This window comes from Convolutriloba macropyga, unplaced genomic scaffold (assembly GCF_964194025.1).
Source record: "Convolutriloba macropyga unplaced genomic scaffold, txConMacr16.3 SCAFFOLD_4536, whole genome shotgun sequence".
NCBI classification, from domain to species: Eukaryota; Metazoa; Xenacoelomorpha; order Acoela; family Convolutidae; genus Convolutriloba; species Convolutriloba macropyga.
This window is the reverse complement of record NW_027452584.1, coordinates 1-20,754: the sequence shown is the minus strand read 5'-3', so window position 1 is coordinate 20,754 and position 20,754 is coordinate 1. Positions and strand designations below refer to the sequence as shown.

The 20,754-nt window shown below is 45.7% G+C and overlaps 1 pseudogene; it reads right to left on the bottom strand.

Annotated features, from left to right (window-relative positions):
- Positions 1 to 607: 607 nt before the first annotated feature.
- LOC142357637 (5.8S ribosomal RNA) lies at positions 608 to 759 on the bottom strand (annotated as a pseudogene).
- Positions 760 to 20,754: the final 19,995 nt, after the last annotated feature.

Below are 20,754 nucleotides of genomic sequence, written 5' to 3'. Positions count from 1 at the left end.
TTTCAGCTGCCGCTTACTAGAAACAACATAATACTTATCGTGCATACCTTTCCATAACTTGTCCTTTTCAGATGCATTAGTTTCCCTTTGTCTTGGCTTCTACAGTCAGACTGGCTACTAGTAACAGCACAGTACTAATCACATATCGTTCTACAGTTTGCAGACAACTTTCACATGTTGATGTTTCAGCTTTCGCCTACTAGAAACAACATAATACTCGCTGTATACATTTGTAGTTCTCTATGTAACTTTCATGTGAAGAAGTTTCGCCAGTCTTTTTGACTGTCTCAAATCTGAGTCATGCTTAGGCTACTAGTTGCTTCATAGTACTTATCGCCTCGAGATCATTGAACAAAACTTGATTTTCACATGTTGCTGTTTCAGCTTCCGCTTACTAGAAACAACATAATACTAGTCTCATTAAGTTCCGTCTCTTTGCAATTTTCTTATGAAGAAAATTCGCCATCACAATGACTCCAGCAGTTCTTGATCAAGGAATGCAATCATTGATCAGAATGCTATTATTTGAATCGGTTCTGCTTTAAGTGTTCCAATTTTATTGGAAGCACCAACAATAGAACATCAATGTGTTCAATCGAGAGTTATATAACCCTGAATCGGACGCAGTCAACAGCCGAAGCCGAGACCGCCTTTTGCGTTAGAGAGGTCGGTAAACAAATCTTGCGATTCATACCGAATTAACACATATAGCTGTGCTCCTCTTCGTAAAGCGAGCCAAGTGATCCCCTGTTGAAGGATGTATTTGGACCAATCTAGTAGCATTTGGTTTCCAACAAGCTCTCCCAAGTTAGCTTACTTATTGGGCTTTTCAACCAATTCGGTTGGCTACAAGCATCATCAAAGTACTAGCCACAGTTTGATCGCAAAATTCTACGACTTTCACATGTTGATGTTTCGGCTTGCGCTTAGCCTACTATAAGCAACATAATACTAGTCATATCATAGAGCGTGATCAGCTTGTGACGTTCTCATGATGAAGTTTCACCAACAGTGTCTCACTTCGAGCTTAAATCCAGCTACTAGTAACTACACAGTACTGACTGCAACGATAACTTTTATCTATACCTTTCACATGCTGCGCTTTCGGCCAGGGCCTACTAACGTCAACATAATACTCGATATAAACTTTTGTTCATGATGCAGCTTCCCCATGCAGAAGTTTCGCCTTCAAATGCTCTCTTGGCCATATGACGTAAGAAAAGGTTACTAGTAACATCACAGTACTAGCCACAGTTTGATTGCAAAATTCTACGACTTTCACATGTTGATGTTTCGGCTTGCGCTTAGCCTACTAGAAGCAACATAATACTAGTCATATCATAGAGCGTGATCAGCTTGTGACGTTCTCATGATGAAGTTTCACCAACAGTGTCTCATTTCGAGCTTAAATCCAGCTACTAGTAACTACACAGTACTGACTGCAACGCTAACTTTTATCTATACCTTTCACATGCTGCGCTTTCGGCCAGGGCCTACTAACGTCAACATAATACTCGATATAAACTTTTGTTCATGATGCAGCTTCCCCATGCAGAAGTTTCGCCTTCAAATGCTCTCTTGGCCATATGACGTAACACAAGGTTACTAGTAACATCACAGTACTAGCCACAATTTGATCGCAAAATTCTACGACTTTCACATGTTGATGTTTCGGCTTGCGCTTAGCCTACTATAAGCAACATAATACTAGTCATATCATAGAGCGTGATCAGCTTGTGACGTTCTCATGATGAAGTTTCACCAACAGTGTCTCACTTCGAGCTTAAATCCAGCTACTAGTAACTACACAGTACTGACTGCAACGATAACTTTTATCTATACCTTTCACATGCTGCGCTTTCGGCCAGGGCCTACTAACGTCAACATAATACTCGATATAAACTTTTGTTCATGATGCAGCTTCCCCATGCAGAAGTTTCGCCTTCAAATGCTCTCTTGGCCATATGACGTAAGAAAAGGTTACTAGTAACATCACAGTACTAGCCACAGTTTGATTGCAAAATTCTACGACTTTCACATGTTGATGTTTCGGCTTGCGCTTAGCCTACTAGAAGCAACATAATACTAGTCATATCATAGAGCGTGATCAGCTTGTGACGTTCTCATGATGAAGTTTCACCAACAGTGTCTCATTTCGAGCTTAAATCCAGCTACTAGTAACTACACAGTACTGACTGCAACGCTAACTTTTATCTATACCTTTCACATGCTGCGCTTTCGGCCAGGGCCTACTAACGTCAACATAATACTCGATATAAACTTTTGTTCATGATGCAGCTTCCCCATGCAGAAGTTTCGCCTTCAAATGCTCTCTTGGCCATATGACGTAACACAAGGTTACTAGTAACATCACAGTACTAGCCACAATTTGATCGCAAAATTCTACGACTTTCACATGTTGATGTTTCGGCTTGCGCTTAGCCTACTAGAAGCAACATAATACTAGTCATATCATGGAGCGTGATCAGCTTGTGACGTTCTCATGATGAAGTTTCACCAACAGTGTCTCATTTCGAGCTTAAATCCAGCTACTAGTAACTACACAGTACTGACTGCAACGATAACTTTTATCTATACCTTTCACATGCTGCGCTTTCGGCCAGGGCCTACTAATGTCAACATAATACTCGATATAAACTTTTGTTCATGATGCAGCTTCCCCATGCAGAAGTTTCGCCTTCAAATGCTCTCTTGGCCATATGACGTAACACAAGGTTACTAGTAACATCACAGTACTAGCCACAATTTGATCGCAAAATTCTACGACTTTCACATGTTGATGTTTCGGCTTGCGCTTAGCCTACTAGAAGCAACATAATACTAGTCATATCATAGAGCTTGATCAGCTTGTGACATTCTCATGATGAAGTTTCACCAACAGTGTCTCATTTTGAGCTTAAATCCAGCTACTAGTAACTACACAGTACTGACTGCAACAATAACTTTTATCTATACCTTTCACATGCTGCGTTTTCGGCCAAGGCCTACTAACGTCAACATAATACTCGATATAAAATTTTGATCATGATGCAGCTTTCCCATGCAGAAGTTTCGCCTTCAAATGCTCTCTTGGCCATATGACGGAACACCAGGTTACTAGTAACATCACAGTACTAGCCACAGTTTGATTGCAAAATTCTACGACTTTCACATGTTGATGTTTCGGCTTGCGCTTAGCCTACTAGAAGCAACATAATACTAGTCATATCATAGAGCGTGATCAGCTTGTGACGTTCTCATGATGAAGTTTCACCAATAGTGTTTCATTCGAATTGGTTCTGCTTTAAGCTCTCCAATTGTTTTGGATGAACCAGTTTTGCCCTTCGAAGCCACTTTTGTGAGCTTTTGTGGGTCTTTACCAAGAGGATATACCTCAAGGCCTCTTTCAATTCCTTTAAGTTCTTTCAACTCCTTTACAGTTTCTAGGTTCACATAGCTGCAAACCTTATTTCTAGTTTTAAGTCTGGCCAACTTGGGGAGAGTTGGTGCAGACCGTGACCAATTCTAGTAGGATGCCACAACAAGAATGTGATCAACTTAGCTTGTCGATGAACCTGCCCCACATTCAAACAACTCTATCGCCTTTTCCTCGTATAGTTATATGCGAGGGCCTCTCATAGAGAGCGCTGTTAGCAACCTTTTCCACATAGACGATAAAGTTGTGAGTGTTTTGCACATGGCTGTTGTCATCACCACGTGACGAGTCAACTCAGCTTGACTCTCTACACTCCGACAAGCTTTGCACATACGCCTTTAGTTCAGTATGTGTCTTTAATCTGACTCCGGTGCCTCAAGCCGGAAAAATTGTCAGATTATGATCATTATCGGTTAGTCATCCCGATGCAAGATCGTATCGTACTGTCTTTGTCTACCTCCAGATTCCGAAGAACAGGAGGAGACTCTCCCAGACCTACATATCTGGGAGAATGTTCAGAGGGCGAGAAGCTGTGGATTACTCTCCCCTAAGAACTGACTAAACTTTACCCTCGTCCAAGGTAAGTTTATTTTAGCTAGCCTTCTATGTAAAGGATCTGAGGCTAAGCTGTGTTTTTTCGAGCCTTTGGCTCGGAGCAAGTTCAGTGGGCGCCCCGAGTAGCTCAACTCTTTCCCACTGAACAGCGCAACGCTCTGTCACTCGCTGGGATTTTTGCGTGTCGGTTCTAACCACGCGACTTGTGGACCTTTTTAGGCCTTTCTCATTCACAAGTCTATAGCTGGGCTTCTATAACCCAGCTTCTGAGATCTAGATAGCTGCAGTTCTGCTAGGCTGCTTTTGCTAACTAGTCTCCCTTTAAGCAGTCCCTTGCCATGACTGCTGAACTATGTATCCACACAAGTAGTTTTTGAGCTCGATACATAATTCGAGATTGGTTGCCAAGCAATCTCTAGCGACAGAGCGTCATGCGCACTACAGACATGGCCTCTACCAGCAGCCATGCCCGAAGGAATCAATCACTGATCCTTCCGCAGGTTCCCCTACGGAAACCTTGTTACGACTTTTACTTCCTCTAGACAATTAAGCTCGATCCGCTTCATCCCGTTGCCGGAGACCGAAGTCCCAACAGTAGGAATTTGCAATTCTTGCTTAACTATCCAATCAGTAGTAGCGACGGGCGGTGTGTACAAAGGGCAGGGACGTAATCCCTATGAGTTGTTGACTCATAAGTACCAGGAATTCCTGGTTCACGTCTGCAAGTTACAACAGACGATCCCCTTGAAGCGCTGTACTTTTCTCTGATTGCCCAGTCCATTTCGGACCAAGGGCTGAGTACTCAATCTAAAAGTACACAGTGTAGCGCGCGTGCAGTCCAGAACATCTAAGGGCATCACAGACCTGTTATAGCCTCACTTCATCTGCGGTATTTAATTCCGCATAGTTCCTCTAAGAAGTGTTTGAATTCACATATAGTGAATTTCATTATTTAGATGGAGAAGATCTCGTTCGTTATCGGAATTAACCAGACAGATCACTCCACTAACTAAGAACGGCCATGCACCACCGCCCATATAATCATGAAAGATATTCAATCTGTCAATCCTTAAGATGTCTGGACCGGGTGAGTTTTCCCGTGTTGAGTCAAATTAAGCCGCAGGCTCCACTCCTGGTGGTGCCCTTCCGTCAATTCCTTTAAGTTTCGATTTTGCAACCATACTTCCCCCGGAACCAATAAACTTTGGTTTCCCGGTTAATCTCTTGCCAAGTCAAGATCGACTTTGACAAATTGTAGGTTGGTATAGTTTATGGTCAGAATTACGAGGGTATCTAATCCTCTTCAATACTCTGACTTTCGTTCTTGATTAATGAAAACATTCTTGGCAAATGCTTTCGCAGTAGTTTGTCTTGCCACGATCCAAGAATTTCACCTCTAACGTAGCAATACAAATGCCCCCGTCTGTTCCTTTCAATCATTACCGCACTCAGCCAACCGGCATCAATCGAGTAGCGGGTCATTCTCCATTATTCCATGCTTTATTATTCGATCCCAAAGGATGCTTTGAACACTCTAATTTTCTCAGGGTGAAAACACCGTTTCCACAGTTCGTCACATTTAAGTGCAAACTATTTCTTCGATGCGAAGGATGAGCGGAACGAGTCAACAGATTTAACTGAAGACCATGTTGCCGTTCTACTCAAACAGATCCAACTATGAGCTTTTTAAACGCAGCAACTATTGCATACGCTTGTAGAGGCTGGTATTACCGCGGCTGCTGGCACCAGACTTGCCCTCTACTCGTTCATCAATGGAGCTTTTAAGTCCATTCCATTCTGATTACAAACCATAAAGGTTCATATCATTATTTCTAGTCACTACCTCCTCGTGCGGAGAGTGGGTAATTTGCGTGCCTGCTGCCTTCCTTGGATGTGGTAGCCGTTTCTAAGGCTCCCTCTCCGGAATCGAACCCTGATTCCCCGTTACCCGTCACAACCATGGTAGTCCGTTACACTACCATCATAGGTTGATAGGTCAGAAATTCGGAAGTTCCGTCCCCAAGCCGAAGCTATCTGGGATCTTTCAGTTACTAGGACTCATCACGGGATGTGTCTGTACTTAGCAAATCACCCGGTGTAGTCTTGTAAAAGTCTCCGACAGTGTCGGACAATCAGCATGCATTAGCTGCAGGGTTACCGCAGTTATTCATTTAGCTTGCAAATCAACTAATAGATAGTAACTGATTTAATGAGCCATTCGCGGTTCCACTTTTTCAAGCTTCGCTTGCACATGCATGGCTTAGTCTTTCAGACAAGCATATGGCAACTGACAGGATCAATCAGTTTAATTGTACTTTGAACAATCTTTCGATTTGTTCGAATTTAGAAAGACATAGCCTTGCGGCCTCGTCAATCTTGCTTTGAGCTTTTTAAATCACGAAGAGTTTCAATGCATGCTTTGGCATGGCTACTAGTTACTACACAGTACTCTACACACTTAGAGTTACCCACGATTACACATTTCACATGCTGATGTTTCGGCTCGCGCGTACTAGAAACAGCATAATACTATGTGTACTGGTAGATAGCGCTCTGTGAGCATTTCCCATGAGCAGGTTTTGCCCTCCAAATCTCTGTTCTACTGTTACCAATACCGGCTAACAACTGTATCATACTAGGGAGAATTGACTCATGATTTAAAAACCAGATGTTCACATGTCGATGTTTCGGCTCTCGCCTACTAGAAACAACATAATACTAGTCTGTTAAAAATCTCAATCACGCCGCCTCTTCAGATACAGAAGTTTTACCTTTTATTGGTTAGAGAACAGCTTTCCAGCTGTCGACATGGTTACTAGTAACAACACCGTACTCAACACAAAAACTTTTCAACTTCACAACTTTCACATGCTGATGTTTCTGCTTTCGCATACTAGAAACAGCATAATACTTATTGTTTTGTCAAGTAATTTGTGTGTCTTTCCCATGTGAAGTTTCACCGGTCAACAATGTTTCCCTGACCAATTACGGCTACTAGTAGCTGTATAATACTAGGGAAAATGATTGAGGATTTAATATCAGATTTTCACATGTTGATGTTTCGGCTTTCGCCTACTAGAAACAACATAATACTAGTCTGCTAAGAAATCTCGCTCAAATTGCCTTTTCACATACAGAAGTTTCACCTTCTATTGGTTAGAGAACAGTTCTCAGCTGTCGACATGGTTACTAGTAACAACATCGTACTCAACACAAAAATTCTTCAACTTCACAACTTTCACATGCTGATGTTTCTGCTTTCGCGTACTAGAAACAGCATAATACTTATTGCTTTGTCAAGAAGTGTGTGTGTCTTTCCCATGCGAAAGTTTCACCGGTCAGCAATAATTGCCGTGTCCAATTAAGGTTACTCATAGCTGTATAATACTAGGGAAAATGATTGAGGATTTAATATCAGATTTTCACATGTTGATGTTTCGGCTTTCGCCTACTAGAAACAACATAATACTAGTCTGCTAATAAATCTCGCTCAAATTGCCTTTTCACATACAGAAGTTTCACCTCTTCTTGGTCACTGTACAGATGATGCTGTCTGTTCTTTATTTGGTTCTGCTTATTATAAGGAGGGGCATCACTCCTTCCTCCTTGGTTTGCATGCATTAAGCCTGCTTTGTGAAAAGCGTATCTTTCTAGCTTTTCTTCGCCTTACTCGAGTAGGACGATACAATCCAGACATTAGTCAGTCTTGGTGTAAAGTCACTGAGTATTATTCGGTTCTGCTTTATTCAGCAATATGCTGTATAATTGTTGTAATTTGCGAACATATTTGTTCTCAGTTCCGAACTACTAGCGACGACAGATTACCAGCGGTCATGAGCCATCAAGGTAGTTCTTTGGTGCATCAAGTAGAGAGGTGCCATCAAACAACACTTCCCTAATAATGCTACACACATAGAATTTGCTACAGTGCAGCTTTTTACTTTGCAAAATTTGCGCACAAATTTTGCATAGAATAAATGTTTTATCAAGATTTTTAGATCCCCTCCCTTGAGAGAACGTTACTCCTTTAAGTGAACACCCCGCGGCGTCCTGTTGTTATTGCTTATAACCATTTCGCAAGCCGGAGGCATAATGCACTACGCAAGCCGCTACTTTGGCACAGAGGCACCTAGTTTTACACCCGGGACTTCAGGTGGCCCAGTTTTACACCCAGTACAGCGGTGCCAGTTGGTAACCCGGTGGATCCTCGGAGACCAGACATGATCATAGATCAAACCCGATGTATGCTACTCCTGAACGTATAGTATCTCCACTGTGCAATGAAATTATCGTTCGTTTCGGGCCTTCCTATACGTTCAGCAGACAATCGCTAGGAATTCACCTCGTGACCCGTGGTGACCACACTGGATTTCAAGTTTATTGATTTGGACAGACCTGTCATTTATTTTGCTTTTCAGCTTCAGTTCTGCTCGATCTAGCTTGCCTAAGGCTTGATCTCGCTTTGCTCACCCCTGTAGGAGCCTCTACTAGTACCACTCGGAGTAATGGGGAATCCACCAGACCTAATCGATGAATGCCATCAAACAACAAACATCATACCCGGCTTCATCAGGCATATTTTATTACTTCCGAGAGGTACTTTAGTATCAGATCTTTCTCCATGCCTCTTATGAGGACCCGTCAGACCTTTCGGTTTATCGTTTAGCTTCAGTCCTGCTCGATCTAGCTTTCCCAAGGCTCGATCTAGCTCTATTCGCCCCACTAGAGGGCTCTCTAAGACCCCTCGGTCTTAGTGTTAGCTCCGGTACTGCTCGGTCGTGCTTGCTGAAGGCCCGACCCAGCTTTAGTTAGATTCTCGTACTTTCTCTTGGCCTCTCTAGGAGGACCAGACAGACCTCTCGGTCTATCGTTTAGCTTCAGTCCTGCTCGATCTAGCTTGCCCAAGGCTTGATCAAGCTCTATTCGCCCCGCTAGAGGGCTCTCTAAGACCCCTCGGTCTTAGTGTTATCTTCTGTAATGCCTAACCAAGCTTACTACAGGCCTTGGTCAGGTCTTTATCGGTCACCGATTAGTAACAGACCAATCATAGGGCCTTCCACCCTATCCGGGTTGAGGTCTTTAGTCCAGCCATATTTTGACAAGACACCTCTCCCTAATAATGCCCCACACATAGAATTACTGTCCATGCAGTATTTAACTTGTGTTTTTTTCTAAAATTTGATTTTCACTTTTTGGAGGTTCATTTGCTCCTCTGACACTCTTTCAGCTTCAATCTTACTCGATCTAGCTTTCCCAAGGCTCGATCTAGCTCTATTCGCCCCACTAGAGGGCTCTCTAAGACACTTCGGTCTTAGTGTTAGCTCCGGTCTTGCTCAATCGTGCTTGCTGAAGGCGCGATCAAGCTTTAGTTAGCTTCTCGTACTTCCTCTTGGCCTCTCTAGGAGGACCAGACAGACCTCTCGGTCTATCGTTTAGCTTCAGTCCTGCTCGATCTAGCTTTCCCAAGGCTCGATCTAGCTCTATTCGCCCTGCTAGAGGGCTCTCTAAGACCCCTCGGTCTTAGTGTTAGCTCCGGTACAGCTCGGTCGTGCTTGCTGAAGGCCCGATCAAGCTTTAGTTAGATTCTCGTACTTTCTCTTGGCCTCTATAGGAGGACCAGACAGACCTCTCGGTCTATCGTTTAGCTTCAGTCCTGCTTGATCTAGCTTTCCCAAGGCTCGATCTAGCTCTATTCGCCCTGCTAGAGGGCTCTCTAAGACCCCTCGGTCTTAGTGTTAGCTCCGGTACAGCTCGGTCGTGCTTGCTGAAGGCCCGATCAAGCTTTAGTTAGCTTCTCGTACTTTCTCTTGGCCTCTCTAGGAGGACCAGACAGACCTCTCGGTCTATCGTTTAGCTTCAGTCCTGCTCGATCTAGCTTTCCCAAGGCTCGATCTAGATCTATTCGCCCTGCTAGAGGGCTCTCTAAGACCCCTCGGTCTTAGTGTTAGCTCCGGTACAGCTCGGTCGTGCTTGCTGAAGGCCTGATCAAGCTTTAGTTAGCTTCTCGTACTTTCTCTTGGCCTCTCTAGGAGGACCAGACAGACCTTTCGGTCTCTTGCTTAGCTTCAGTCCTGCTCGATCTAGCTTTCCCAAGGCTCGATCTAGCTCTATTCGCCCCGCTAGAGGGCTCTCTAAGACCCCTCGGTCTTAGTGTTAACTCCTGTAATGCCTAACCAAGCTTACTACAGGCCTTGGTCAGGTCTTTATCGGTCACCGATTAGTAACAGACCGATCATGGGGCCTTCCACCCTATCCGGGTTGAGGTCTTTAGTCCAGCCATATTTTGACAAGACACCTCCCCCTAATAATGCCCCAAACATAGAAATACTGTCCATGCAGTATTTAACTTGTGTTTTTTCTAAAATTTGATTTTCACTTTTTGGAGGTTCATTTGCTCCTCTGACACTCTTTCAGCTTCAATCTTACTCGATCTAGCTTTCCCAAGGCTCGATCTAGCTCTATTCGCCCCACCAGAGGGCTCTCTAAGACACTTCGGTCTTAGTGTTAGCTCCGGTCTTGCTCAATCGTGCTTGCTGAAGGCGCGATCAAGCTTTAGTTAGCTTCTCGTACTTTCTCTTGGCCTCTCTAGGAGGACCAGACAGACCTCTCGGTCTATCGTTTAGCTTCAGTCCTGCTCGATCTAGCTTTCCCAAGGCTCGATCTAGCTCTATTCGCCCCGCTAGAGGGCTCTCTAAGACCCCTCGGTCTTAGTGTTAGCTCCGGTACAGCTCGGTCGTGCTTGCTGAAGGCCCGATCAAGCTTTAGTTGGCTTCTCGTACTTTCTCTTGGCCTCTCTAGGAGGACCAGACAGACCTCTCGGTCTCTTGCTTAGCTTCAGTCCTGCTCGATCTAGCTTGCCCAAGGCTTGATCAAGCTCTATTCGCCCCGCTAGAGGGCTCTCTAAGACCCCTCGGTCTTAGTGTTAGCTCCGGTACAGCTCGGTCGTGCTTGCTGAAGGCCCGATCAAGCTTTAGTTAGCTTCTCGTTTTTTCTCTTGGCCTCTCTAGGAGGACCAGACAGACCTCTCGGTCTATCGTTTAGCTTCAGTCCTGCTCGATCTAGCTTTCCCAAGGCTCGATCTAGCTCTATTCGCCCCGCTAGAGGGCTCTCTAAGACCCCTCGGTCTTAGTGTTAGCTCCGGTACAGCTCGGTCGTGCTTGCTGAAGGCCCGATCAAGCTTTAGTTGGCTTCTCGTACTTTCTCTTGGCCTCTCTAGGAGGACCAGACAGACCTCTCGGTCTATCCTTTAGCTTCAGTCCTGCTCGATCTAGCTTTCCCAAGGCTCGATCTAGCTCTATTCGCCCCGCTAGAGGGCTCTCTAAGACCCCTCGGTCTTAGTGTTATCTCCTGTAATGCCTAACCAAGCTTACTACAGGCCTTGGTCAGGTCTTTATCGGTCACCGATTAGTAACAGACCGATCATAGGGCCTTCCACCCTATCTGGGTTGAGGTCTTTAGTCCAGCCATATTTTGACAAGACACCTCCCCCTAATAATGCCCCACACATAGAATTACTGTTTATGCAGCTTTTCACTTGTGAAATTTTTAATTTTCGCAATTATTATAGAATAAGTGTTTGCGCAGCTTTTCATAGGTCGAGCTCTAGCTAGCTAGCTCAAGCTAGCTAGCTAGCTCAAGCTCAAGCTATCTAGCTCAAGCTCAAGCCAGCTAGCTCAAGCTCAAGCTAGCTAGCTAGCTCAAGCTCAAGCTAGCTAGCTAGCTCAAGCTCAAGCTAGCTAGCTCAAGCTCAAGCTAGCTAGCTCAAGCTCAAGCTAGCTAGCTAGCTCAAGCTCAAGCTCAAGCTAGCTAGCTCAAGCTCAAGCTCAAGCTAGCTAGCTAGCTCAAGCTCAAGCTAGCTAGCTAGCTCAAGCTCAAGCTAGCTAGCTAGCTCAAGCTCAAGCTAGCTAGCTCAAGCTCAAGCTCAAGCTCAAGCTAGCTAGCTAGCTCAAGCTAGCTAGCTAGCTCAAGCTCAAGCTAGCTAGCTAGCTCAAGTTCAAGCTAGCTAGCTAGCTCAAGCTCAAGCTAGCTAGCTAGCTCAAGCTCAAGCTAGCTAGCTCAAGCTCAAGCTAGCTAGCTCAAGCTCAAGCTAGCTAGCTAGCTCAAGCTCAAGCTCAAGCTAGCTAGCTCAAGCTCAAGCTCAAGCTAGCTAGCTAGCTCAAGCTCAAGCTAGCTAGCTAGCTCAAGCTCAAGCTCAAGCTAGCTAGCTAGCTCAAGTTCAAGCTAGCTAGCTAGCTCAAGCTCAAGCTAGCTAGCTCAAGCTCAAGCTAGCTAGCTCAAGCTCAAGCCAGCTAGCTCAAGCTCAAGCTCAAGCTAGCTAGCTAGCTCAAGCACAAGCTAGCTAGCTAGCTCAATCTCAAGCTAGCTAGCTCAAGCTCAAGCTAGCTAGCTCAAGCTCAAGCTAGCTAGCTAGCTCAAGCTCAAGCTCAAGCTAGCTAGCTCAAGCTCAAGCTCAAGCTAGCTAGCTAGCTCAAGCTCAAGCTAGCTAGCTAGCTCAAGCTCAAGCTCAAGCTAGCTAGCTCAAGCTCAAGCTCAAGCTAGCTAGCTAGCTCAAGCTCAAGCTGGCTAGCTAGCTCAAGCTCAAGCTAGCTAGCTAGCTCAAGCTCAAGCTAGCTAGCTCAAGCTCAAGCTCAAGCTCAAGCTAGCTAGCTAGCTCAAGCTAGCTAGCTAGCTCAAGCTCAAGCTAGCTAGCTAGCTCAAGTTCAAGCTAGCTAGCTAGCTCAAGCTCAAGCTAGCTAGCTAGCTCAAGCTCAAGCTAGCTAGCTCAAGCTCAAGCTAGCTAGCTCAAGCTCAAGCTAGCTAGCTAGCTCAAGCTCAAGCTCAAGCTAGCTAGCTCAAGCTCAAGCTCAAGCTAGCTAGCTAGCTCAAGCTCAAGCTAGCTAGCTAGCTCAAGCTCAAGCTAGCTAGCTAGCTCAAGTTCAAGCTAGCTAGCTAGCTCAAGCTCAAGCTAGCTAGCTCAAGCTCAAGCTAGCTAGCTCAAACTCAAGCTAGCTAGCTAGCTCAAGTTCAAGCTAGCTAGCTAGCTCAAGCTCAAGCTAGCTAGCTAGCTCAAGCTCAAGCTAGCTAGCTCAAGCTCAAGCTAGCTAGCTCAAGCTCCAGCTAGCTAGCTAGCTCAAGCTCAAGCTCAAGCTAGCTAGCTCAAGCTCAAGCTCAAGCTAGCTAGCTAGCTCAAGCTCAAGCTAGCTAGCTAGCTCAAGCTCAAGCTAGCTAGCTAGCTCAAGTTCAAGCTAGCTAGCTAGCTCAAGCTCAAGCTAGCTAGCTCAAGCTCAAGCTAGCTAGCTCAAGCTCAAGCCAGCTAGCTCAAGCTCAAGCTCAAGCTAGCTAGCTAGCTCAAGCACAAGCTTGCTAGCTAGCTCAAGCTCAAGCTAGCTAGCTCAAGCTCAAGCTAGCTAGCTCAAGCTCAAGCTAGCTAGCTCAAGCTCAAGCTCAAGCTAGCTAGCTAGCTCAAGCACAAGCTTGCTAGCTAGCTCAAGCTCAAGCTAGCTAGCTCAAGCTCAAGCTAGCTAGCTCAAGCTCAAGCTAGCTAGCTAGCTCAAGCTCAAGCTCAAGCTAGCTAGCTCAAGCTCAAGCTCAAGCTAGCTAGCTGGCTCAAGCTCAAGCTAGCTAGCTAGCTCAAGCTCAAGCTAGCTAGCTAGCTCAAGCTCAAGCTAGCTAGCTCAAGCTCAAGCTCAAGCTAGCTAGCTAGCTCAAGCTAGCTAGCTAGCTCAAGCTCAAGCTAGCTAGCTAGCTCAAGTTCAAGCTAGCTAGCTAGCTCAAGCTCAAGCTAGCTAGCTAGCTCAAGCTCAAGCTAGCTAGCTCAAGCTCAAGCTAGCTAGCTCAAGCTCAAGCTAGCTAGCTAGCTCAAGCTCAAGCTCAAGCTAGCTAGCTCAAGCTCAAGCTCAAGCTAGCTAGCTAGCTCAAGCTCAAGCTAGCTAGCTAGCTCAAGCTCAAGCTAGCTAGCTAGCTCAAGTTCAAGCTAGCTAGCTAGCTCAAGCTCAAGCTAGCTAGCTCAAGCTCAAGCTAGCTAGCTCAAGCTCAAGCCAGCTAGCTCAAGCTCAAGCTCAAGCTAGCTAGCTAGCTCAAGCACAAGCTAGCTAGCTAGCTCAAGCTCAAGCTAGCTAGCTCAAGCTCAAGCTAGCTAGCTCAAGCTCAAGCTAGCTAGCTAGCTCAAGCTCAAGCTCAAGCTAGCTAGCTCAAGCTCAAGCTCAAGCTAGCTAGCTAGCTCAAGCTCAAGCTAGCTAGCTAGCTCAAGCTCAAGCTAGCTAGCTCAAGCTCAAGCTCAAGCTAGCTAGCTAGCTCAAGCTCAAGCTAGCTAGCTAGCTCAAGCTCAAGCTAGCTAGCTAGCTCAAGCTCAAGCTAGCTAGCTCAAGCTCAAGCTCAAGCTCAAGCTAGCTAGCTAGCTCAAGCTAGCTAGCTAGCTCAAGCTCAAGCTAGCTAGCTAGCTCAAGTTCAAGCTAGCTAGCTAGCTCAAGCTCAAGCTAGCTAGCTAGCTCAAGCTCAAGCTAGCTAGCTCAAGCTCAAGCTAGCTAGCTCAAGCTCAAGCTAGCTAGCTAGCTCAAGCTCAAGCTCAAGCTAGCTAGCTCAAGCTCAAGCTCAAGCTAGCTAGCTAGCTCAAGCTCAAGCTAGCTAGCTAGCTCAAGCTCAAGCTAGCTAGCTAGCTCAAGTTCAAGCTAGCTAGCTAGCTCAAGCTCAAGCTAGCTAGCTCAAGCTCAAGCTAGCTAGCTCAAACTCAAGCTAGCTAGCTAGCTCAAGTTCAAGCTAGCTAGCTAGCTCAAGCTCAAGCTAGCTAGCTAGCTCAAGCTCAAGCTAGCTAGCTCAAGCTCAAGCTAGCTAGCTCAAGCTCAAGCTAGCTAGCTAGCTCAAGCTCAAGCTCAAGCTAGCTAGCTCAAGCTCAAGCTCAAGCTAGCTAGCTAGCTCAAGCTCAAGCTAGCTAGCTAGCTCAAGCTCAAGCTAGCTAGCTAGCTCAAGTTCAAGCTAGCTAGCTAGCTCAAGCTCAAGCTAGCTAGCTCAAGCTCAAGCTAGCTAGCTCAAGCTCAAGCCAGCTAGCTCAAGCTCAAGCTCAAGCTAGCTAGCTAGCTCAAGCACAAGCTTGCTAGCTAGCTCAAGCTCAAGCTAGCTAGCTCAAGCTCAAGCTAGCTAGCTCAAGCTCAAGCTAGCTAGCTCAAGCTCAAGCTCAAGCTAGCTAGCTAGCTCAAGCACAAGCTTGCTAGCTAGCTCAAGCTCAAGCTAGCTAGCTCAAGCTCAAGCTAGCTAGCTCAAGCTCAAGCTAGCTAGCTAGCTCAAGCTCAAGCTCAAGCTAGCTAGCTCAAGCTCAAGCTCAAGCTAGCTAGCTAGCTCAAGCTCAAGCTAGCTAGCTAGCTCAAGCTCAAGCTAGCTAGCTAGCTCAAGCTCAAGCTAGCTAGCTCAAGCTCAAGCTCAAGCTAGCTAGCTAGCTCAAGCTAGCTAGCTAGCTCAAGCTCAAGCTAGCTAGCTAGCTCAAGTTCAAGCTAGCTAGCTAGCTCAAGCTCAAGCTAGCTAGCTAGCTCAAGCTCAAGCTATCTAGCTCAAGCTCAAGCTAGCTAGCTCAAGCTCAAGCTAGCTAGCTAGCTCAAGCTCAAGCTCAAGCTAGCTAGCTCAAGCTCAAGCTCAAGCTAGCTAGCTAGCTCAAGCTCAAGCTAGCTAGCTAGCTCAAGCTCAAGCTAGCTAGCTAGCTCAAGTTCAAGCTAGCTAGCTAGCTCAAGCTCAAGCTAGCTAGCTCAAGCTCAAGCTAGCTAGCTCAAGCTCAAGCCAGCTAGCTCAAGCTCAAGCTCAAGCTAGCTAGCTAGCTCAAGCTCAAGCTCAAGCTCAAGCTAGCTAGCTAGCTCAAGTTCAAGCTAGCTAGCTAGCTCAAGCTCAAGCTAGCTAGCTCAAGCTCAAGCTAGCTAGCTCAAGCTCAAGCCAGCTAGCTCAAGCTCAAGCTCAAGCTAGCTAGCTAGCTCAAGCTCAAGCTAGCTAGCTCAAGCTCAAGCTAGCTAGCTAGCTAGCTCAAGCTCAAGCTCAAGCTAGCTAGCTCAAGCTCAAGCTCAAGCTAGCTAGCTCAAGCTCAAGCTCAAGCTAGCTAGCTCAAGCTCAAGCTCAAGCTAGCTAGCTCAAGCCCAAGCTCAAGCTAGCTAGCTAGCTCAAGCTCAAGCTAGCTAGCTCAAGCTCAAGCTCAAGCTCAAGCTAGCTAGCTAGCTAGCTCAAGCTCAAGCTCAAGCTAGCTAGCTAGCTCAAGCTCAAGCTAGCTAGCTCAAGCTCAAGCTAGCTAGCTAGCTCAAGTTCAAGCTAGCTAGCTAGCTCAAGCTCAAGCTAGCTAGCTAGCTCAAGCTCAAGCTAGCTAGCTCAAGCTCAAGCTAGCTAGCTCAAGCTCAAGCTAGCTAGCTAGCTCAAGCTCAAGCTCAAGCTAGCTAGCTCAAGCTCAAGCTCAAGCTAGCTAGCTAGCTCAAGCTCAAGCTAGCTAGCTAGCTCAAGCTCAAGCTAGCTAGCTAGCTCAAGTTCAAGCTAGCTAGCTAGCTCAAGCTCAAGCTAGCTAGCTCAAGCTCAAGCTAGCTAGCTCAAACTCAAGCTAGCTAGCTAGCTCAAGTTCAAGCTAGCTAGCTAGCTCAAGCTCAAGCTAGCTAGCTAGCTCAAGCTCAAGCTAGCTAGCTCAAGCTCAAGCTAGCTAGCTCAAGCTCAAGCTAGCTAGCTAGCTCAAGCTCAAGCTCAAGCTAGCTAGCTCAAGCTCAAGCTCAAGCTAGCTAGCTAGCTCAAGCTCAAGCTAGCTAGCTAGCTCAAGCTCAAGCTAGCTAGCTAGCTCAAGTTCAAGCTAGCTAGCTAGGTCAAGCTCAAGCTAGCTAGCTCAAGCTCAAGCTAGCTAGCTCAAGCTCAAGCCAGCTAGCTCAAGCTCAAGCTCAAGCTAGCTAGCTAGCTCAAGCACAAGCTTGCTAGCTAGCTCAAGCTCAAGCTAGCTAGCTCAAGCTCAAGCTAGCTAGCTCAAGCTCAAGCTAGCTAGCTCAAGCTCAAGCTCAAGCTAGCTAGCTAGCTCAAGCACAAGCTTGCTAGCTAGCTCAAGCTCAAGCTAGCTAGCTCAAGCTCAAGCTAGCTAGCTCAAGCTCAAGCTAGCTAGCTAGCTCAAGCTCAAGCTCAAGCTAGCTAGCTCAAGCTCAAGCTCAAGCTAGCTAGCTAGCTCAAGCTCAAGCTAGCTAGCTAGCTCAAGCTCAAGCTAGCTAGCTAGCTCAAGCTCAAGCTAGCTAGCTCAAGCTCAAGCTCAAGCTAGCTAGCTAGCTCAAGCTAGCTAGCTAGCTCAAGCTCAAGCTAGCTAGCTAGCTCAAGTTCAAGCTAGCTAGCTAGCTCAAGCTCAAGCTAGCTAGCTAGCTCAAGCTCAAGCTAGCTAGCTCAAGCTCAAGCTAGCTAGCTCAAGCTCAAGCTAGCTAGCTAGCTCAAGCTCAAGCTCAAGCTAGCTAGCTCAAGCTCAAGCTCAAGCTAGCTAGCTAGCTCAAGCTCAAGCTAGCTAGCTAGCTCAAGCTCAAGCTAGCTAGCTAGCTCAAGTTCAAGCTAGCTAGCTAGCTCAAGCTCAAGCTAGCTAGCTCAAGCTCAAGCTAGCTAGCTCAAGCTCAAGCCAGCTAGCTCAAGCTCAAGCTCAAGCTAGCTAGCTAGCTCAAGCTCAAGCTCAAGCTAGCTAGCTAGCTCAAGTTCAAGCTAGCTAGCTAGCTCAAGCTCAAGCTAGCTAGCTCAAGCTCAAGCTAGCTAGCTCAAGCTCAAGCCAGCTAGCTCAAGCTCAATCTCAAGCTAGCTAGCTAGCTCAAGCTCAAGCTAGCTAGCTCAAGCTCAAGCTAGCTAGCTAGCTAGCTCAAGCTCAAGCTCAAGCTAGCTAGCTCAAGCTCAAGCTCAAGCTAGCTAGCTCAAGCTCAAGCTCAAGCTAGCTAGCTCAAGCTCAAGCTCAAGCTAGCTAGCTCAAGCTCAAGCTCAAGCTAGCTAGCTAGCTCAAGCTCAAGCTAGCTAGCTCAAGCTCAAGCTCAAGCTCAAGCTAGCTAGCTAGCTAGCTCAAGCTCAAGCTCAAGCTAGCTAGCTAGCTCAAGCTCAAGCTAGCTAGCTCAAGCTCAAGCCAGCTAGCTCAAGCTCAAGCTCAAGCTAGCTAGCTAGCTCAAGCTCAAGCTAGCTAGCTCAAGCTCAAGCCAGCTAGCTCAAGCTCAAGCTCAAGCTCAAGCTAGCTAGCTAGCTCAAGCTCAAGCTAGATAGCTAGCTCAAGCTAGCTAGCTAGCTCAAGCTCAAGCTCAAGCTAGCTAGCTAGCTAGCTCAAGCTCAAGCTAGCTAGCTCAAGCTCAAGCCAGCTAGCTCAAGCTCAAGCTCAAGCTAGCTAGCTAGCTCAAGCTCAAGCTAGCTAGCTCAAGCTCAAGCTCAAGCGAGCTAGCTAGCTCAAGCTCAAGCTAGCTAGCTAGCTCAAGCTCAAGCTAGCTAACTCAAGCTAACTCAGCTAGCTCAAGCTAACTCAAGCTAGCTAAAGCTAACTCAAGCTAACTCAAGCTAACTCAAGCTAACTCAAGCTAGCTAAAGCTAACTCAAGCTAACTCAAGCTAACCCGAGCTAACTCAAGCTAGCTCAAGCTAACCCAAGCTAGCTAAAGCTAACTCAAGCTAACTCAAGCTAATTCAAGCTAACTCAAGCTAACTCAAGCTAACTCAAGCTAACTCAAGCTAGCTAAAGCTAACTCAAGCTAACTCAAGCTAACTCAAGCTAACCCGAGCTAACTCAAGCTAACTGAAGGTAGCTAAAGCTAGTTCAAGCTAACTCAAGCTAGCTAAAGCTAAGACAAGCTAACTCAAGCTAACTCAAGCTAACTCAAGCTAACTCAAGCTAACTCAAGCTAGTTCAAGCTAACTCAAGCTAACTCAAGCTAACTCAAGCTAGCTAAAGCTAACTCAAGCTAACTCAAGCTAACTCAAGCTAACCCGAGCTAACTCAAGCTAACTCAAGGTAGCTAAAGCTAGTTCAAGCTAACTCAAGCTAGCTAAAGCTAAGACAAGCTAACTCAAGCTAACTCAAGCTAACTCAAGCTAACTCAAGCTAACTCAAGCTAGTTCAAGCTAACTCAAGCTAGCTAAAGCTAACTCAAGCTAACTCAAGCTAACTCAAGCTAGCTCAAGCTAACTCAAGCTAGTTCAAGCTAACTCAAGCTAGCTAAAGCTAACTCAAGCTAACTCAAGCTAACTCAAGCTAACTCAAGCTAGCTAAAGCTAACTCAAGCTAACTCAAGCTAACCCGAGCTAACTCAAGCTAGCTCAAGCTAACCCAAGCTAGCTAAAGCTAACTCAAGCTAACTCAAGCTAATTCAAGCTAACTCAAGCTAACTCAAGCTAACTCAAGCTAACTCAAGCTAGCTAAAGCTAACTCAAGCTAACTCAAGCTAACTCAAGCTAACCCGAGCTAACTCAAGCTAACTCAAGGTAGCTAAAGCTAGTTCAAGCTAAACTCAAGCTAGCTAAAGCTAAGACAAGCTAACTCAAGCTAACTCAAGCTAACTCAAGCTAACTCAAGCTAACTCAAGCTAACTCAAGCTAGCTAAAGCTAACTCAAGCTAACTCAAGCTAACTCAAGCTAACCCGAGCTAACTCAAGCTAACTCAAGGTAGCTAAAGCTAGTTCAAGCTAACTCAAGCTAGCTAAAGCTAAGACAAGCTAACTCAAGCTAACTCAAGCTAACTCAAGCTAACTCAAGCTAACTAAAGCTAGTTCAAGCTAACTCAAGCTAGCTAAAGCTAACTCAAGCTAACTCAAGCTAACTCAAGCTAGCTCAAGCTAACTCAAGCTAGTTCAAGCTAACTCAAGCTAGCTAAAGCTAACTCAAGCTAACTCAAGCTAACTCAAGCTAACTCAAGCTAGCTAAAGCTAACTCAAGCTAACTCAAGCTAACCCGAGCTAACTCAAGCTAGCTCAAGCTAACCCAAGCTAGCTAAAGCTAACTCAAGCTAACTCAAGCTAATTCAAGCTAACTCAAGCTAACTCAAGCTAACTCAAGCTAACTCAAGCTAGCTAAAGCTAACTCAAGCTAACTCAAGCTAACTCAAGCTAACCCGAGCTAACTCAAGCTAACTCAAGGTAGCTAAAGCTAGTTCAAGCTAACTCAAGCTAGCTAAAGCTAAGACAAGCTAACTCAAGCTAACTCAAGCTAACTCAAGCTAACTCAAGCTAACTCAAGCTAACTCAAGCTAGTTCAAGCTAACTCAAGCTAACTCAAGCTAACTCAAGCTAGCTAAAGCTAACTCAAGCTAACTCAAGCTAACTCAAGCTAACCCGAGCTAACTCAAGCTAACTCAAGGTAGCTAAAGCTAGTTCAAGCTAGCTCAAGCTAGCTAAAGCTAAGACAAGCTAACTCAAGCTAACTCAAGCTAACTCAAGCTAACTCAAGCTAGTTCAAGCTAACTCAAGCTAGCTAAAGCTAACTCAAGCTAACTCAAGCTAACTCAAGCTAGCTCAAGCTAACTCAAGCTAGTTCAAGCTAACTCAAGCTAGCTAAAGCTAACTCAAGCTAACTCAAGCTAACTCAAGCTAGCTCAAGCTAACTCAAGCTAACTCAAGCTAACTCAAGCTAACCCGAGCTAACTCAAGCTAACTCAAGGTAGCTAAAGCTAGTTCAAGCTAGCTCAAGCTAGCTAAAGCTAAGACAAGCTAACTCAAGCTAACTCAAGCTAACTCAAGCTAACTCAAGCTAGTTCAAGCTAACTCAAGCTAGCTAAAGCTAACTCAAGCTAACTCAAGCTAACTCAAGCTAGCTCAAGCTAACTCAAGCTAGTTCAAGCTAACTCAAGCTAGCTA